General features: G+C 45.1%; 1 protein-coding gene across 8 annotated transcripts in view; it reads right to left on the bottom strand.

Annotated features, from left to right (window-relative positions):
- The window catches only part of rap1gap2a (RAP1 GTPase activating protein 2a), a 383,517-nt gene that overhangs the window by 172,480 nt on the left and 195,915 nt on the right, over positions 1-15,122 (bottom strand). The window contains exon 1 of one of the 8 annotated variants that reach the window (XM_085964884.1): positions 10,662-10,754. The exons of 6 other annotated variants lie outside the window; for them this stretch is intronic. The gene's annotated coding sequence lies outside the window, so the exon portion shown is untranslated. One more of the 8 variants, XM_085964883.1, reaches the window with a different exon arrangement.

Genomic DNA, 15,122 nt, shown 5'->3' with positions numbered 1-15,122 from the left:
TCAAGGCAGCATTTGACTGAATGTGGCATCAAGGAGCCCTAGTAAAACTGAAGTCAATGGGAATCAGGAGGAAATCTCTTCACTGGCTGGAGTCATACCTAGCACAAAAGAATATGGTTGTGGTGGCTGGAGGCCAATTATCTCAGTCCCAGGACATTGTTGCAGGGGTTCCAACCATCTTCAACTGCTTTATCAATTACCTTTTTCCATCATAAGGTCAGAAGTGGGGATGTTCGCTGATGATTGCACAGTGTTCAGTTAGATTCACAACTCCTCAGATAATGAAGCAGTCCGTGCTCGCATGCAGCAAGACCTGGACGACATTCAGGCTTGGGCTGATAAGTGGCAGGTAACATTCGCGCCACACAAGCGCCAGGCAATGACTATCTCTAACAAGCAAGAGTCTAACCACCTCCCCTTGACAGTAAATAAGATTACCATCACCGAATCCCCCTCAATCAATGTCCTGGGGGTCACCATTGACCAGAAACTTAACTGGACCAGCCACATAAATACTGTGGCTATAAGAGCAGGTCAGAGGCTGGGTATTCTGCGGTGAGTGACTCACCTCCTGACTCCCCAAAGCCTTTCCACCATCTACAAGGCACAAGTAAGGAGTGTGATGGAATACTCTCCACTTGCCTGGATGAGTGCAGCTCCAACAAGAAGCTCGACACCATCCAGGGCAAAGCAGTTCGCTTGATTGGCACCCCATCTACCACCTTAAACATTCACTCCCTCCACCACTGGCGCACCGTGGTTGCAGTGTACCATCTACAAGATGCACTGCAGCAACTTGCCAAGGCTTCTTCAGAAGCACCTCCCCATACCCGCGACCTCTACCACCTAGAAGAACAAGGGCAGCAGGCGCATGGGAACACCACCACCTCCAAGTTCCCCTCCAAGTCACACACCATCCTGACTTAGAAATATATCGCCGATTCTTCATCGTCGCTGGGTCAAAATCCTGGAACTCCCTCCCTAACAGCACTGCGGGAGTGCCTTCACCACACGGACTGCAGCAGTTCAAGAAGCCAGCACATCACCACCTTCTCAAGGGCAATTGGGGATGGGCAATAAACGCTGGCCTTGCCAGTGACGCCCACATCCCATGAATGAATTAAAAAAATGTTAAGTGTAGTCAAGTGAAAAATCTCAACGTTTAGTTCTTTGACAAAGAAATTACTTAATGCCTACAACACACATTCTTGACAAGATCTTGCTGGCACGACAAGATTCTCAACCTTTTCTCTAATTGGCTTTCAAAAGGCACATTTGTGTTGCTGACTGACTGAGCTGTTACAGCAGCATTACATAGAATTTACAGCACAGAAACAGACCATTTGGCCCAACTGGTCTATGCCGGTGTTTATGCTCCACACGAGCCTTCTCCCACCCTACTTAATCTCACTCTATCAACATATCCTTCTATTCCTTTCTCCCGCATGTGCTTATCTAGCTTCCCCTGAAATGCATCTATGCTATTTGCCTCAACTACTCCATGTGGTAGCGAGTTCCACATTCTGACCACTGAGATGTTTCTCCTGGTTTCCCAACTGGATTTATTGGTGACTGTCTTATATTTATCACCCCTAGTTTTGGACTCCTCCACAAGTGGAAACATCTTCTCTTTGTCTACACCATCAAACCCCTTCATAATTTTAGAGACCTCTATTAGGTCACCCCTCCTTTCTACAGAAAAAAGCCCAGATCTTCTCCATAAGAAATTTTTGACTCATCAATTGTCTTGTCAGACTCAATTCAGGTTGCAAACAAGTAGTGTAATTATGGAGAATGGGGTGTTCTAGCACTGGAATTTGGCAAGCCTGTAAGGACTTTGAGGTGACTGCGTTCTGGCAGCATTCTAGGGGAAACTGGAGCATTGGAGGACTGGGGGCATTGCAGAGGGAGGTGGCTGGTGGCTGGGAATATTCAGGGGCGGGAACACTTAAAGAAGGGCCTGGCGAATGGAAGATTCAGGAGATTGAAGGTCTGGGAGAACTGAGGGAAGCACCTGGGTCAGTCATGAGGGGGGGGGGGTTGAAGACTCAGTAGGGATGGGAGCGTGGCGCACTGGCGTGGAACCTGGGGAAGCTGCTGGGCTATATGGGTGTGCATGGACTAACGATAGGTCCAGTGGAGGATGATTGGGTTGTAGGAGCACTAAAGATGGATACTGGCTTACTATTTAAGATTGCTTTCTTCCATTACTAAATGTATACTAAGCTTCTCTTCCCACCTTACGAAGTTGAATCCTTCCCATTATCTATTTACATTTTCTGCAAGACATGTTAAGTGAATCACCTGAAGGGCTTCCCCTACCTGAACATTTCCCAAAGCTCTAGAAATCTGAAACCAGCCCTTTTACACCATCTGTGAAGCCACACATTGAAATGTCTGATCTGGTTATTCCTAACTGACCTAGCCTGTGGTACAGGAACACAAAAGTCTATCCGGACACTCCAGTGCAGTGCTGAGGGAGTGCTGCACTGTCGGAGGTGCTGGCTTTCAGATGAGCCGTAAAACCGAGGCCCCGTCTGCTCTCTCAGGTGGACATAAAAGATCCCATGGCACTATTTCGAAGAAGAACAGGGGAGTTAGTCCCGGTGTCCTGACCAATATTTATCCCTCAATCACCATCACAAAAAACAGATGATCTGGTCATTATCACGTTGCTGATTGTGGGAGCTTGCTGTGCGCAAATTGGTTGCCGTGTTTCCTATATTACAAACAGTGACTCCACTTCAAAAAAGTACTTCATTGGCTGTAAAGCACTTTGGGACGTTCTGAGGTCGGGAAAGGCACTATATAAATGCAAGTCTTTCGTTCTATTCTTCTTCTTATTGAGTTGCGTGCTATAGTAAACCACAACAAAGAGTTAAAGGGGAATGCAATGATGCAGGATGGGAGTTCAGGTTATATATGTACCTTGCAAGGAGATAAGATAATGAGACTAAGGAGGCATCAGCTGCACGCTGCACAGAGATCGCTGTTTGTTAATCACTCAGGCATGATTACAGCATGACACCCAAATCACTTGTCTTCCCATCCAAATCCCACCAATTTCACAGTTTCCTGGAGTTGTTAGACCTGCAAATTGAGATTTCTATTGGAGACTCACACCTTTTTTATTCCCAGGGACGTCAGAAGTAAGACAAATGGTATAAGAACAGAACGAGATTGATTTATTGACTGCAGCAGCAGATACTGCAATCAGTTCAGTTGAAATTAGTTGCACTCGCCGGGCTTGGCTCAGCCATCTGTCTGGACACTCTTCTCATGCAATGGAAAACTAGTGTTGCTTGTAGCAAAATCATTTCTTTTTAATGCTTAAAAAAGCATTTTAAGAAGGATTCTTTGCTCTTCATCTTTTATTCCGACATCCCTGCAGACTTCCTACCTCTTCCCAACAAGAAGGACAGGAAAAATCTGGGCCGGGAGCTTTGGTCGGGATTTTCCAAAGCCCAGTGGGACCACCGCTGGGACTTTGCACGCAGTGGGCAGCTTATCAGAACATAGCGGGTGTCTTGGAAACGATTTTCTGTCCAGCCGTGTCAATAGATGGAAAATCAAGGGCAAAGCACCCATGATTTTCCACTATGTTGCCTGCTGTCTACAAGGCCCCCGCCAGCAGCAGGAAGCCTCAGAGTGCTGCCCACGTCCACTGTCAGCCACCTGGAACTCTTCAGAGAGGTGTCGCACGCCATCACAACATAAATGGGCACTCAGTCTGAGCTGACAGCGGGTGTGCCTCGTAGGGGTGGGATGGGCCCACGAGCAGGTCCTGATGCTGGTTAGGACCAGGTGTTTCACGGAGCTGGAGCGCTACATCTTGAAGGGGCCAGAAAGCGCAAGGGAAGAAACAAAAATCATCAAGTGGGACGACATGACACATTTTCTGTCTGCTGATAAAAGGATTGGAGGTAGTGGATTTGGAGTAGATATTCGAAATGCACAGTGGCAGTACCCAAATCTCTTCTATTTTTAGAGGACATCACTGTACACTACACGGGAAAAGGGCTAGGTTAAGTGCCAGGGGTTTTTTCCTCTCTCAGATCGTTGTCACGGTATGGAACAGGCTAATGAGTGGGATGTAAATATGGACGCACTTCAGACCCTTAAGAAGGCCCTAGACAAGTCCTAGAGTAGGAAGACATCGCCACCTATCACGGGCGTAGGCCTAGACAAGTTCACCTAGTAATGAGTCATTGGCAACCATAGTCCTGTGGAGCTTATTGGAGTCAGGGAAGAATTCCCCAGCATTTCCTAAAATTAGCCACAGGTATTTTTCGCTTCCCTTAGAAGCTGGCATGAGGGCAGGCACAAGAGGTTGCAAAATACAACGTTTAGTTACCAATAACTCAGCTGTCTGAACCCTATTGATCTCCATAAACTATTTTGGCAACAAATGTTTTTTTCAGATCACCATTTAATTGATAGGCCTATCAAGGAGAAAATGGTGTCCGCTGATGGTCTTTTCTCACCCTTCTTCTCATATGCTCGTAAGAACACAAGAGGAAAATACCTTTTCGACTTTCTCGTTGCCACGGCAACTTCATCAAACCTAACTAAATCTGCCTGGTCCCAGCAACTGAATTGAGGGAGATGAAAAATAAAGATAACTAAACCATAGGTGGCTATCTATTAGAAAGTCAAACGCAGCTATAATAAACCTTTACAGATTCTCCTCTACAATCACCCCTTTGATGGATTTCAGGAATCAGAATGTAGATAAAACTCCCGGGTCACATTGCCTGTTTAAGTCAGTGAGCCTTGCAGTAGCGTTTCTGTAGTTCATCAATAAAACCAAGATTAGCTGCTGGTTCTGGGAATACTATTATTAGGAAGCAGTCCTTAGTGAACTCATTGCCAGCCATCTTCATAATATTCATAATGAGTTTTGAGAGGTAATTTTTCACTAGAGGTACTGGACCTCTATGTTTAGCCTCAGATTAGAGCTCTCATTATGTCTACAGCATAAACACAGTGTGAGAGCACAGGAGAGTGAGAGGATAACATACATACACAGAACCTGGGGTCTCCAGGGTTGTGGTATAACATACACGGGCTCCCAAGGCCTTTCACTAGAACACTTTCTGAAGTACCACAACACTTAATACAACGGCACCCACTCCAGAGCACATCCCTCACTTTAATATGCATTCCAGCCGACCACCTTTTAAAGAGGGTTTACTAGAACTTTGGAAATGCAACCAATGGTGTCAGTTGTCTTCCATTTCCAATCTTACATGGATGGAAAAGATATCTAAATATAAGATAGTCACCAATAAATCTAATAGGGAATTCAGGAGAAATTTCTTTACCCAAAGAGTGGTGAGAATGTGGGACTCGCTCCCACATGGAGTGATTGAGGTGAATAGCATAGATGCATTTACAGGAAGCTAGATAAGTATATGTGGGAGAAAGGAATAGGATATGTAGATAGGGTTAGATGAAGAGGGGTGAGAGAAGGCAAGAATGAAGCATAAACGGCAGCATAGACCAGTTGGGCCGAATGGCCTGTTTCTGTGCTCTAAATACTATGTAACTTCACAGGTCTGACTATTTGCTTTTGAACCTGAAGCTTGTAGGAGCCTTTAACATATATCAGGTTTCTTGGGTACCAGGATCTAATAGCTCTTGAGATGTTTGGAAAACAAGAAAAGCTTAGATCGAGTCCACCTTCAGTGAAACATCGGGGTCGATTTTCGTGGCGCCGTCAGGCGGGGATTCAGGCGTGTGGGGGGGGGGAAAATCCCGAATTCGGGGGTCCCGACACCATCCCGCCCAAAACCCCGCTCCACGCAACTTTCAGGGGCGGTGGGTACCCGCCCCGCACTGGGACCCGCCGAAACCAGGCGGGAAGGGATTAGTGCCAATTTACTGCCTGTTAACAGGTAGTTAACAGGCAGTTTTTAGCCTAATCCCTATTTTGAGGGGTTTCGTGTGGGTTTCCCGACGGCTCCAAACCACGCCAGGTTAGAGCAGGCGGGCCGTCGGGTTGAAGGAGTTGGAGGGGTCGCGATGTTGGCGCTCAGGTCAGTGATGGGTGCATGAGTGCAAAGGTAAGTGTGTTTGGTGTGTCTAAAGTGTGTAAAGAACTTTTACTTACCTGTACTTACCTTCACAGCCTTTCTTCCTGTAGACGTCGGGAGCCCATCACTCAGCCGGAACTTAAAGCTGAACGGCTGCGACCTGTGAAAAGTGACAGCCTTCAGCTTTGAGTGCTGCTGAGAGTTCTAACTGAGTCTGTGCAGAATGACTCATGGTAGAACTCAGACTGTCAGTGTTTGACAGCTTCAAGCAGCTGTCAAACGCTGATATTTCATCTGTCAAGAACTCTTGACAGATGAAATTTCAGTCTGTGACATCACCTGTTGCCGGGTGGCTCTTAATTGGCCTGCTGAGCCCGCTGGGCGGGCTTAACAAGGTCAATCAAGGGAAAATCGCACGGATTGGCCGGACGTCGATGTAGGTGGGACTAAAACCCAAAAGTTGTAGCCCCGCCTTCTTCCCGACAGCTTCGGGAAAATCGACCCCATCATATCAGGCAAACCCAGAGGCACAATGTTTAAGAAGGCTGTGTCCCTTCAATTGCCCATACAATCCATCATCAAACCCCATGGAGGTATCAACTAAACGTCCCACCAAGTATAGTCTGGACTCCCATCGCTTTGATTGCAACCCAACCTACTGGGCTGGAAATTGCGGTCGGAGGCGTTCCGAACCACAAGTAAACTCTGCACCTGCCTGGTGCCTCCGTACCTTCGAAGACTCGCGCTCCTGGGCCTGCGGGCGTAGGCCCGTGTAAAGGCTCACAGATCCCAGGGGCGCAGGCGGTTCGCAAGCGTCCCTGGGATCACGTGGGTCAGCCCAACCAAAGACAAAGGGGGGATTCCCATTATGCCTCTGGGGATTCCATTTACATACGGCACCCCCGTAAGCATAATAGGAATCCCCTAAAAAACACACTTTCACAACACTGAAATAAAAATTAATCATCACATGGTCAGAATGAATTAAAATACAATTTTCAAGTGGCCAAAAATAACCTGAACTAATTTTAAAGGTTTTTGTATGGTTAAATCATTTAAAAAAAATTATTTTAATATTTATTTAAACCCTTACGCTGTAAAAGGCCTTACGCCTGCCTTTAGCAGGATTAAGGGTTTCGTGGTCATTCGCTGGGCAGTAGTTGGGCAAATAGCCCCACCCTGCACCAGCGAATGCCCATTTCCAGTGGATGGAGACGATTGTCAAGTTTCAGCTTGACCAGATCACAGGTTCCGGGTTTTCGTGCATACACGCCGTATACGGAAACCCGGAACTTGCGGGGCACTTACGGCAGCACACGCCGTGCGTATGCGGTCATAGGCCCCGGGAAATTCAGGCCATTATGTTTATTCACTTACCACACATTTTACTGTTTCTAGGAAGTGAAGATTTCCAAACGATTCTACGGCCATTGTGTCGCTGCAACATGGTTGTCTATTGCTAACAACATTGTGAAGGACACAAAAATGCCAACCCTTATTAAATGTGGCTCAGTGTTTTAACACGTCTCAGCTGGTGAGGTGATGGGTTCAGTAAAATGCCCACTCCCGTGATACCCCAATTTTTCTCATTGTTGCATGCTGGTGGTTACGACTCTGGCTTAATGGTAGAATGCGAAAGGCTTTGACTACCGTAACAGATACGGTATTGGTATCTGTAGCATCTAACTGTCCTGGGACCTGAAAATTGCATCAGGAAGAAAAGACCCGGGACTTCAAGGAGTTCCACAGTTTTGAGATCCTGGGAAGGAACTGGTTGCAGCGGAAGACAATGCAATAAATCTCTTCAACTGGCCCAACATTGATCCCTCAGCTAACTTTACCAGAAACAGTTTATCAGCTCATTGTTGCTTGTGGAACCTTGCTGTGTGCAAATTGACTACATTTCAAAAATACTTCTTTGGCTGTCAAATGATTTGGGACATCCTGAGGTTGTGAAACGTGCTGTATAAGTTCTTGCTTTTCTTCAACACAACAAGGATGTCAGGAGTGAGAGTGAATAGGATGGAGTATTTGGAGCTAATAAATACAAATTACATTAACCCCGATCTTTTATCATAGGATGTGTAATCTCACCAAAAAATTCAACTAAGGACTTAAGCACAAGATCTAGGCTGGCGCTTCAGTGCACAACTGAGGATAAGCTGCATTGTCTTTTAGATGAGACATTAAACTTATCTCCCTTAGGTGAACGTAACAGATCCCACAACACTATTTGAAGACACGCAGGGGAGTTCTCCCGGTATTCCAGCCAACTTCTATTCCTCAACCACCACTACCAAAAATAGATTAAACGGTCAGTCATTCATTTGCTGTTTGTGGGTCCTTGATGTGCACAACTTGGCTGGTGCATTTCCCTACATTAGCAACAGCGCCTACACTTCAGAAGTAATTCATTGGTTGTAAAGGGCATTGGAATGTCCTGAGGGTGTAACAGGTATCACAGAATCACAGAAACCCCACAGTGCAGATAGAGGCCATTTCGGCCCATCGAACCTGCACCGACACATATCCCACCCGATCCCGGTAACCCCTACACCAACACATATCCCACCCTATCCCCGTAACCCCATGTATTTAATCCCCCTAACACTAAGGGTCAATTTATCATGGCCAATCATCCTAACCCGCACATCTTTGGACTGTGGGAGGAAACCGGAGCACCCGGAGAAAACCCACGCAAACACGGGGAGGATGTGCAAACTCCACACAGTCACCCGAGGCCGAATTCGAACCCGGGTCCCTAGCGCTGTGAGGCAACAGCGCTAACCACTATGCCACCGTGCTGCCCTCAATCAACATCACTAAAACAGATTATCACATTGCTGTTTGTGGGAGCTTGCTGTGCGTAAATTGGCTGCCGCGTTTCCTACACTTCAAAAGTACTTCATTGGCTGTAAATTGCTTTTGGACGTCCTGAGGTCGTGGAAGGCGCTATATAAATGCAAGTTCTCTCCTCCTTTAAGAAGCTCCTTAATACCGACCTCTTTGACCAAACTTTTGGTCACCTGACCTAATTTCTCCTTATGTGGCTCGGTGTCAATTTTTTTGTCTTTTAATACTCCTGTGAAGCGTCTTGGGACGATTTACTATGTTAAAGGCGCTATATAAATGCAAGTTGGTCCTTTTTATTTATTCTACTAATGATAGATTTTAAGCCGTGCTAACAAAAAGTAAAAAAAGGTGTACTTGAGTGGGAGAAAGATACAGATTTTAAAAGTAATCATGTTTAGGTTATAACACACGGAGATCCACACAAGCTTCGCACTCACTGTTTGCACCATTGGAAGAACACAATCTTAAGACACTCCAAGCCTTTGCGATTCTCCATAAACTTGGGGGTGGGTGGTGTTATGTTCATAAATTAATAGACGTTTTCATTATGAACAGCTAGCTTGAGCTAGTCATTTATTCAGCCATGTGGACTAGTGTACAGGCATCCATCTTGACTACTGCCTTGTGGGTAGCCCCCTACTAAACATACAGCTCCACCTAGTGTACCATTCTAGAATGACATGTTACTGATCATTACAGGTGGCGGAAGAGCTAGAGCTGATCATTATTTTATTTACATTTTCAGAATTTGTTTTACTTTTCTTGAGACTTTATGGTCCCCTTGTGAGATCCAGCACTAAGTTTATACAAAGCAATGTTGCATTTATTTCATAGAATGATTCAGTACAGAAGGGGGCCATTCGTCCCATCGTGCCTGTGCCGGCTCTTTGAAAGAGCGATCCAATTAGTCCCACTCCTCCGCCCTTTCCCCACAGCCCTGCAATTTTTTCCCCTTCAAGGATTTAGCCAACTCCCTTTTGAAAGTTACTATTGAATCTGCTTCCACCGCCCTGTCAGGCAGCACGTTCCAGATCACAACAACTCGCTGCGCAAAAGATGTTTTTCTCGTGTCGCCTCTGGTTCTTTTGCCAATTCCAAAGAAATAAAATAAAATGGAATGAATCAGCAAAACCCCAACTCGCTTTGCATTCATATAGCACTCTATCACATCAAAACGCCTCAAATCCCTTCACACAATGAATTAGTTTTGGAGTGCAATGAGTATTGTAATGGAGGCAAAGGCAAATAAATGTCTCCTCTGTGTTGATGCTGTCATCATCAATTCCAATTTGTTATATAAGAATATGAATTTCTAAAGTGTCTTAATGCAGATAGCCCTGTCACTCTCAATTACTCAAGGACAATGTAATCATTGCATGCTTTTTTTTTTAAATGCCAGCGTCTAGCACGTACCTCTTAAATGGACTGTTAGAACAAGGAAACAAAATCACTTTTTTCTCCCCCCTGGTCTCACGTCAGGTGTACAGCAAGATATAATTGATATACTGGCCTCGTATCTGGCTGCTGTGTCCTGTGGTCTCAGAGCTGTCTCAGATTCAAATCTACTTGCTACACTTGTGATGGGTTTTGTCTGCTCTCAGCTGTGTCATTGTCGCTTTTCGTGCAGCTCTTCTCATGGGATAGGAAGACAGACGCAGGCCACCTCGCTTCATTAATGCCAGAGTCACGGTGATGTCTACAGCCCTCTTACCTCCTCCCCATCTCGGTACCAGGAGGGGGAGGAAGCACTAGACATAAAGTATGTGTCCTTACCTAGATTAAATGGCAAAAGGACTTGGGTTTATGCAGCACTTCATCACGTCTCACAGAAACATCTCAAAGCCCCAAACAGGTAATTATTTTGACCTCGACTGGCTGTTGTTATACAGACAAACACAGCTGCCAGTTTGCACACAGCCAAACCACAGCCATAAACTGACGAGCAATTAATCTGCTTTTGATGGTGTTAGTCGAGGGTGGAATGTTGGCCAGCATGACTGACTCCCTGCTCTTCCTCAAATAGTGCCATGGGATATTTAACATTCACTGAGCCACTAGAACAGGCAGGTGGAGCTTCGGGTTAACATCTCATGTGAAGGGTAGTATTTCTGACAATGCAACACTCCCTCACGACTGAGTCCAGCAACTGAGCCAATCTGTCAGTCATGTAAATAACTTTGTCTAAAATATCCTGGATTAAGTATTCATTCTTTTCATTCTTATGTATGTATGTATGTGTGTATATATATATATATATATATAAAAAATATACACACTCACACGCTCAATTGCATTAAACCTTTCAGTTTGGTTCAGTTGGTATCATTAAGAACATAAGAAATAGGAACAGGAGTGGGCCATACAGCCCCTCGAGCCTGCTGTGCCATTCAATAAGATCACGGCTGAACTTCTACATCAACTCCACTTTCCCGCTCTACCCCCATTCTCACCTCCGAGTCAAAAGCTTGTGGGTTCAAGCCATGACTTCAATGGAAATAAAAATCGGGAGAGATATAAATGGGCGGCTGACTCGCTGTCACCCATTTTACACCATCGTACAAAGGCAAGATCTACCCCCCTCCAGTTGGTAACACGGTCACCTTTGAGTCTGAAGGTTGTGGGTGCAGGATCATAATCTAGTTTGACACGCCAGTGTGGTAACAACAAACTGTCAGATTTTGAGCTGTTTTACCTGTTCTGGTGGTACAGATGGGTGGAAAGACACAACCCCATACAAAGAATTGGGGAACACATCGGGACAAAGCCAGGATTTGGAGCAGAGGAGAGCAGGACATAACCCATGCTGGGGGGAGGGGGTGTGGGGGGAGAGAATATGTCTTCTTCACTCCCCCCACCTCCCCTCCCCTGCGACTGAATCTATGGGCAAGTGCTCATGATCCCATTGTACAATTCAAAGAAGAGTAGCGAGCTCTCCTGGCTAGCATTACTCTCCTCAGTCAATACCACTAAAAAACAGGTTAGCTGTCAATTTATCTCACTGCTGTTTGTGGCGTATCACTGGAACAAGGTGCCTGCTATGTTTGTCGAAATAAGTCACTGCACCCCAACAAGTAATTCATGGTGTGAAGTGCTTTGAAGCTTTTACTTGTGAGAAGGTACTATATAAATGCAGTTCTTATTACATTACCTCTGGGACCGCCACTCTTGAATCCGGTGCTAAAAAGTGTGCTTGCGCGTGCATGTGCTAGCCCTCCAATGCTCCCTCTCTCCCAGAATGTGCTACTGAACGGATCTCCAATTGAAGTGTGGGAGATCAGTAACCATGGGCACTTGTCATACCACTCCTAATTATACGCCAACCCGCCACACAACATGGCCGCCCAGGCAAATATAGGATACGCATTGGGGAACCGGTAAATACCATTTATATGTTATACAGGAGCAGGTGTTAGTTATGTTTTCTGGGTAAATAATAAAAGTTTTAGCTTCGAATAGATCCAAAAATGGACTTACCTTGCAGCAAGGTGACATGGCCTGTACAATAATGAGCTTTATTATTGTTGCCATGGCGGTGAACACAGGGACTATTTTAATAGGCTAATTTAGACCTCCTGTTCATTGGTTGCTCGGGGATTATTTATTTGGCATTTTCCCCAACTTGCCAATGAGGGGACGACAGCTGTTAGGTGTAAACTGAGCAAGTTCTCTTATGTCAATATAGGACAGATCTTTGAAGTTTGTATCTGATGGTATTATTTAATTGGTTTAACATTGTAGCCCTAGCTACAAGCTGTTTTCTATTGATAAGATATCACAATGTTGTTTTTTGTTGAGGTGGAGGAAGGTTATTTACTAATAATTGATGAATACTACCTTTCTCTTTTGATTTTGATGCTTTCAAACATACACCCACATGAACCTTAACGAGCATATAATGAACAACAACAACTTTCATTTATATAACACCTTTAACAGAGTAAAACACCCCAAGGCGCTTCACAAGAGCGTTATCAAATAAAATTTGACACCGAGCCACAAAAGGAGATACAGGAAACTCTTTTTTATCTGGCACCGACGGGACCGGCGTGCTGCCGGTTGATCAAAAAGTCCGAATTACATAGAGGTATACTTACCAAGGTACGAGAGCCCCGTACACGGCCACAGATCCAGGCGTCCCTGTTGCATGGCAACAGGTGCAGGAACCCCGGTTACACGGCCACAGATCCAGGAACCCCGGTTACACGGCCACTAATATGAAGTAAAACTTACCTGAACCTACTCCTGAATTTTGCCGGTTAAGAGAGATTTCCGGCTATTTAGTTGCCGGTAAAAAGAGAGTTTCCTGTATTAGGACTGGTGACCAAAAGCTTGGTCAAAGAGGGAGTTTTTAAGGAGCGCCTTAAAGGAGGAAAGAGAGGTGAAGAGGCAGAGAGGTTTAGGGAGGGAATTCCAGAGCATAGGGACTAGGCAGCTGAAGGTACGGCCACCAATGGTGGGGCGATGAAAATCGGGGATGCGCAAGAGGCCAGAATTGGAGGAGCGCAGAGATCTTGGAGGATTGTAGGGCTGGAGGAGGTTGCAGAGAGAGGGATTATATGAGATTATATACACGAGTTTAAAAATAGAACATTGGCCTCCTTCAGACAATGACTGACCTACTCTGTATTTCTGTAATCTCCCAGCTTTACTTTAAATTTGTGGTTATTCATTTTTTAAAATCTGAAATTGTGTACCTCCTCCCTGGTCTTTGTGGAGGAGAAAATAAATGTCCCCTAGCACTAGAAGGTCAATTTTGTAGAATACATTAATAAACATGGCCGGGCTGGGAATTCTATGAATGCTGAAAAGTTCTCTATTTTTTTTTATTTCTAACCATCTTGTCTATAAATATTTATGAGGAAACAACATCTGCAAACAATATAATCTGATAGCTATTATGCCGCAGATTCAATTGACGTGAGTAAAAGAAACACAGAATTAAAAGCAACAGTTCAGTGAGGTTTTCAGATGCCTGAATCAATGGATTTGAAAAATAGAAAAGGAATGGGTCTGATTTATGTACTGGCTCAACACTGGCTGTTGTACTGCTGTCTGTAACACAAACTCAGAGACAGGTAAAAAAAAACACAGGTATTTATCAATTAGAAACCGGCACAAGGTTTCCATCATTAATTATGTCATTCAGTCTCTCACACTTTTTCACTTGCCCGTTCTAAGAACATAAGAAATAAGAGCCAGGAGTAGGCCATATGGCCCCTCAAGCCTGCTCCGCCATTCAATAAGATCATGGCTGATCATCGACCTCAACTCCACTTTCCCGCCCGATCCCCTTGATTCCCCTAGAGTCCAAAAATCTATCTAACTCCGCCTTGAATATACTCAAAGACTCAGTATTCACAGCCCTCTGGGGTAGAGAATCCCAAAGATTCACAACCCTCTGAGTGAAGAAAGTCCTCCTCATCTCGGTCTTAAATGGCCAACCCCTTATCCTGAGACTGTGCCCTCTAGTTTTAGACACCCCAGCCAGGGGAAACAACCTCTCAGCATCTACCCTGTCAGTCTCCTTCAGAATCTTGTATGTTTCAATGAAATCTAAACTCCAGAGAGTATCGGCCCATTCTACACAATCTCTCCTCATAGGACAGCCCTCTCATCCCAGGAATCAATCTACTGAACCTTCGTTGCACCGCCTCCAAGGCAAGTATATCCTTCCTTAGATAAGGAGACCAAAACTGTGCACAGTACTCCAGGTGTGGTCTCACCAAGGCCTGTACAATTGTAGCAAGACTTCTCTTGCCCTACTTCACGATTACTTGTTTTCCCTTTGTTGGCCAATAAATTGAGATATCAAAAAAACAAATACTTCCTTTAGGAAGACACTACTGGGCCTTTTGCTTTTATTTTCTGAATGTCAAAACATCCCCAGTAATTTTTTTGGACATGTAGTGCTGCTGTTTGCTGCTCACAAATAGCTTTTGGTCCCCCTCAATCTTCCGATTGCTTTCCACTCTTTGCAGGGCAGTTTTGATGGTGTGACCTCTTCCTGCCACTTTTAAATAGTGGTCATCTGTTTAATACAGCCAATCAGGCCAGAGCTGTGGATGACCTTAACAGATTGCGCTACATGTATTCAGTGACGGAAGTACATAACATAAGAACATAAGAAATAGGAACAGGAATAGGCCATTCGGCCCTTCGAGCCTGCTCCGCCATTCAGTAAGATCATGGCTGGTCTTTGACCTCATCTCCACTTTCCTGAACTATCCCCATATC

This window comes from Somniosus microcephalus, chromosome 22, assembly GCF_052327205.1.
Source record: "Somniosus microcephalus isolate GS21.2 chromosome 22, FLI_Smic_1.0, whole genome shotgun sequence".
Lineage (NCBI taxonomy): Eukaryota > Metazoa > Chordata > Chondrichthyes > Squaliformes > Somniosidae > Somniosus > Somniosus microcephalus.
This window is presented reverse-complemented; position numbering and strand designations above follow the sequence as displayed.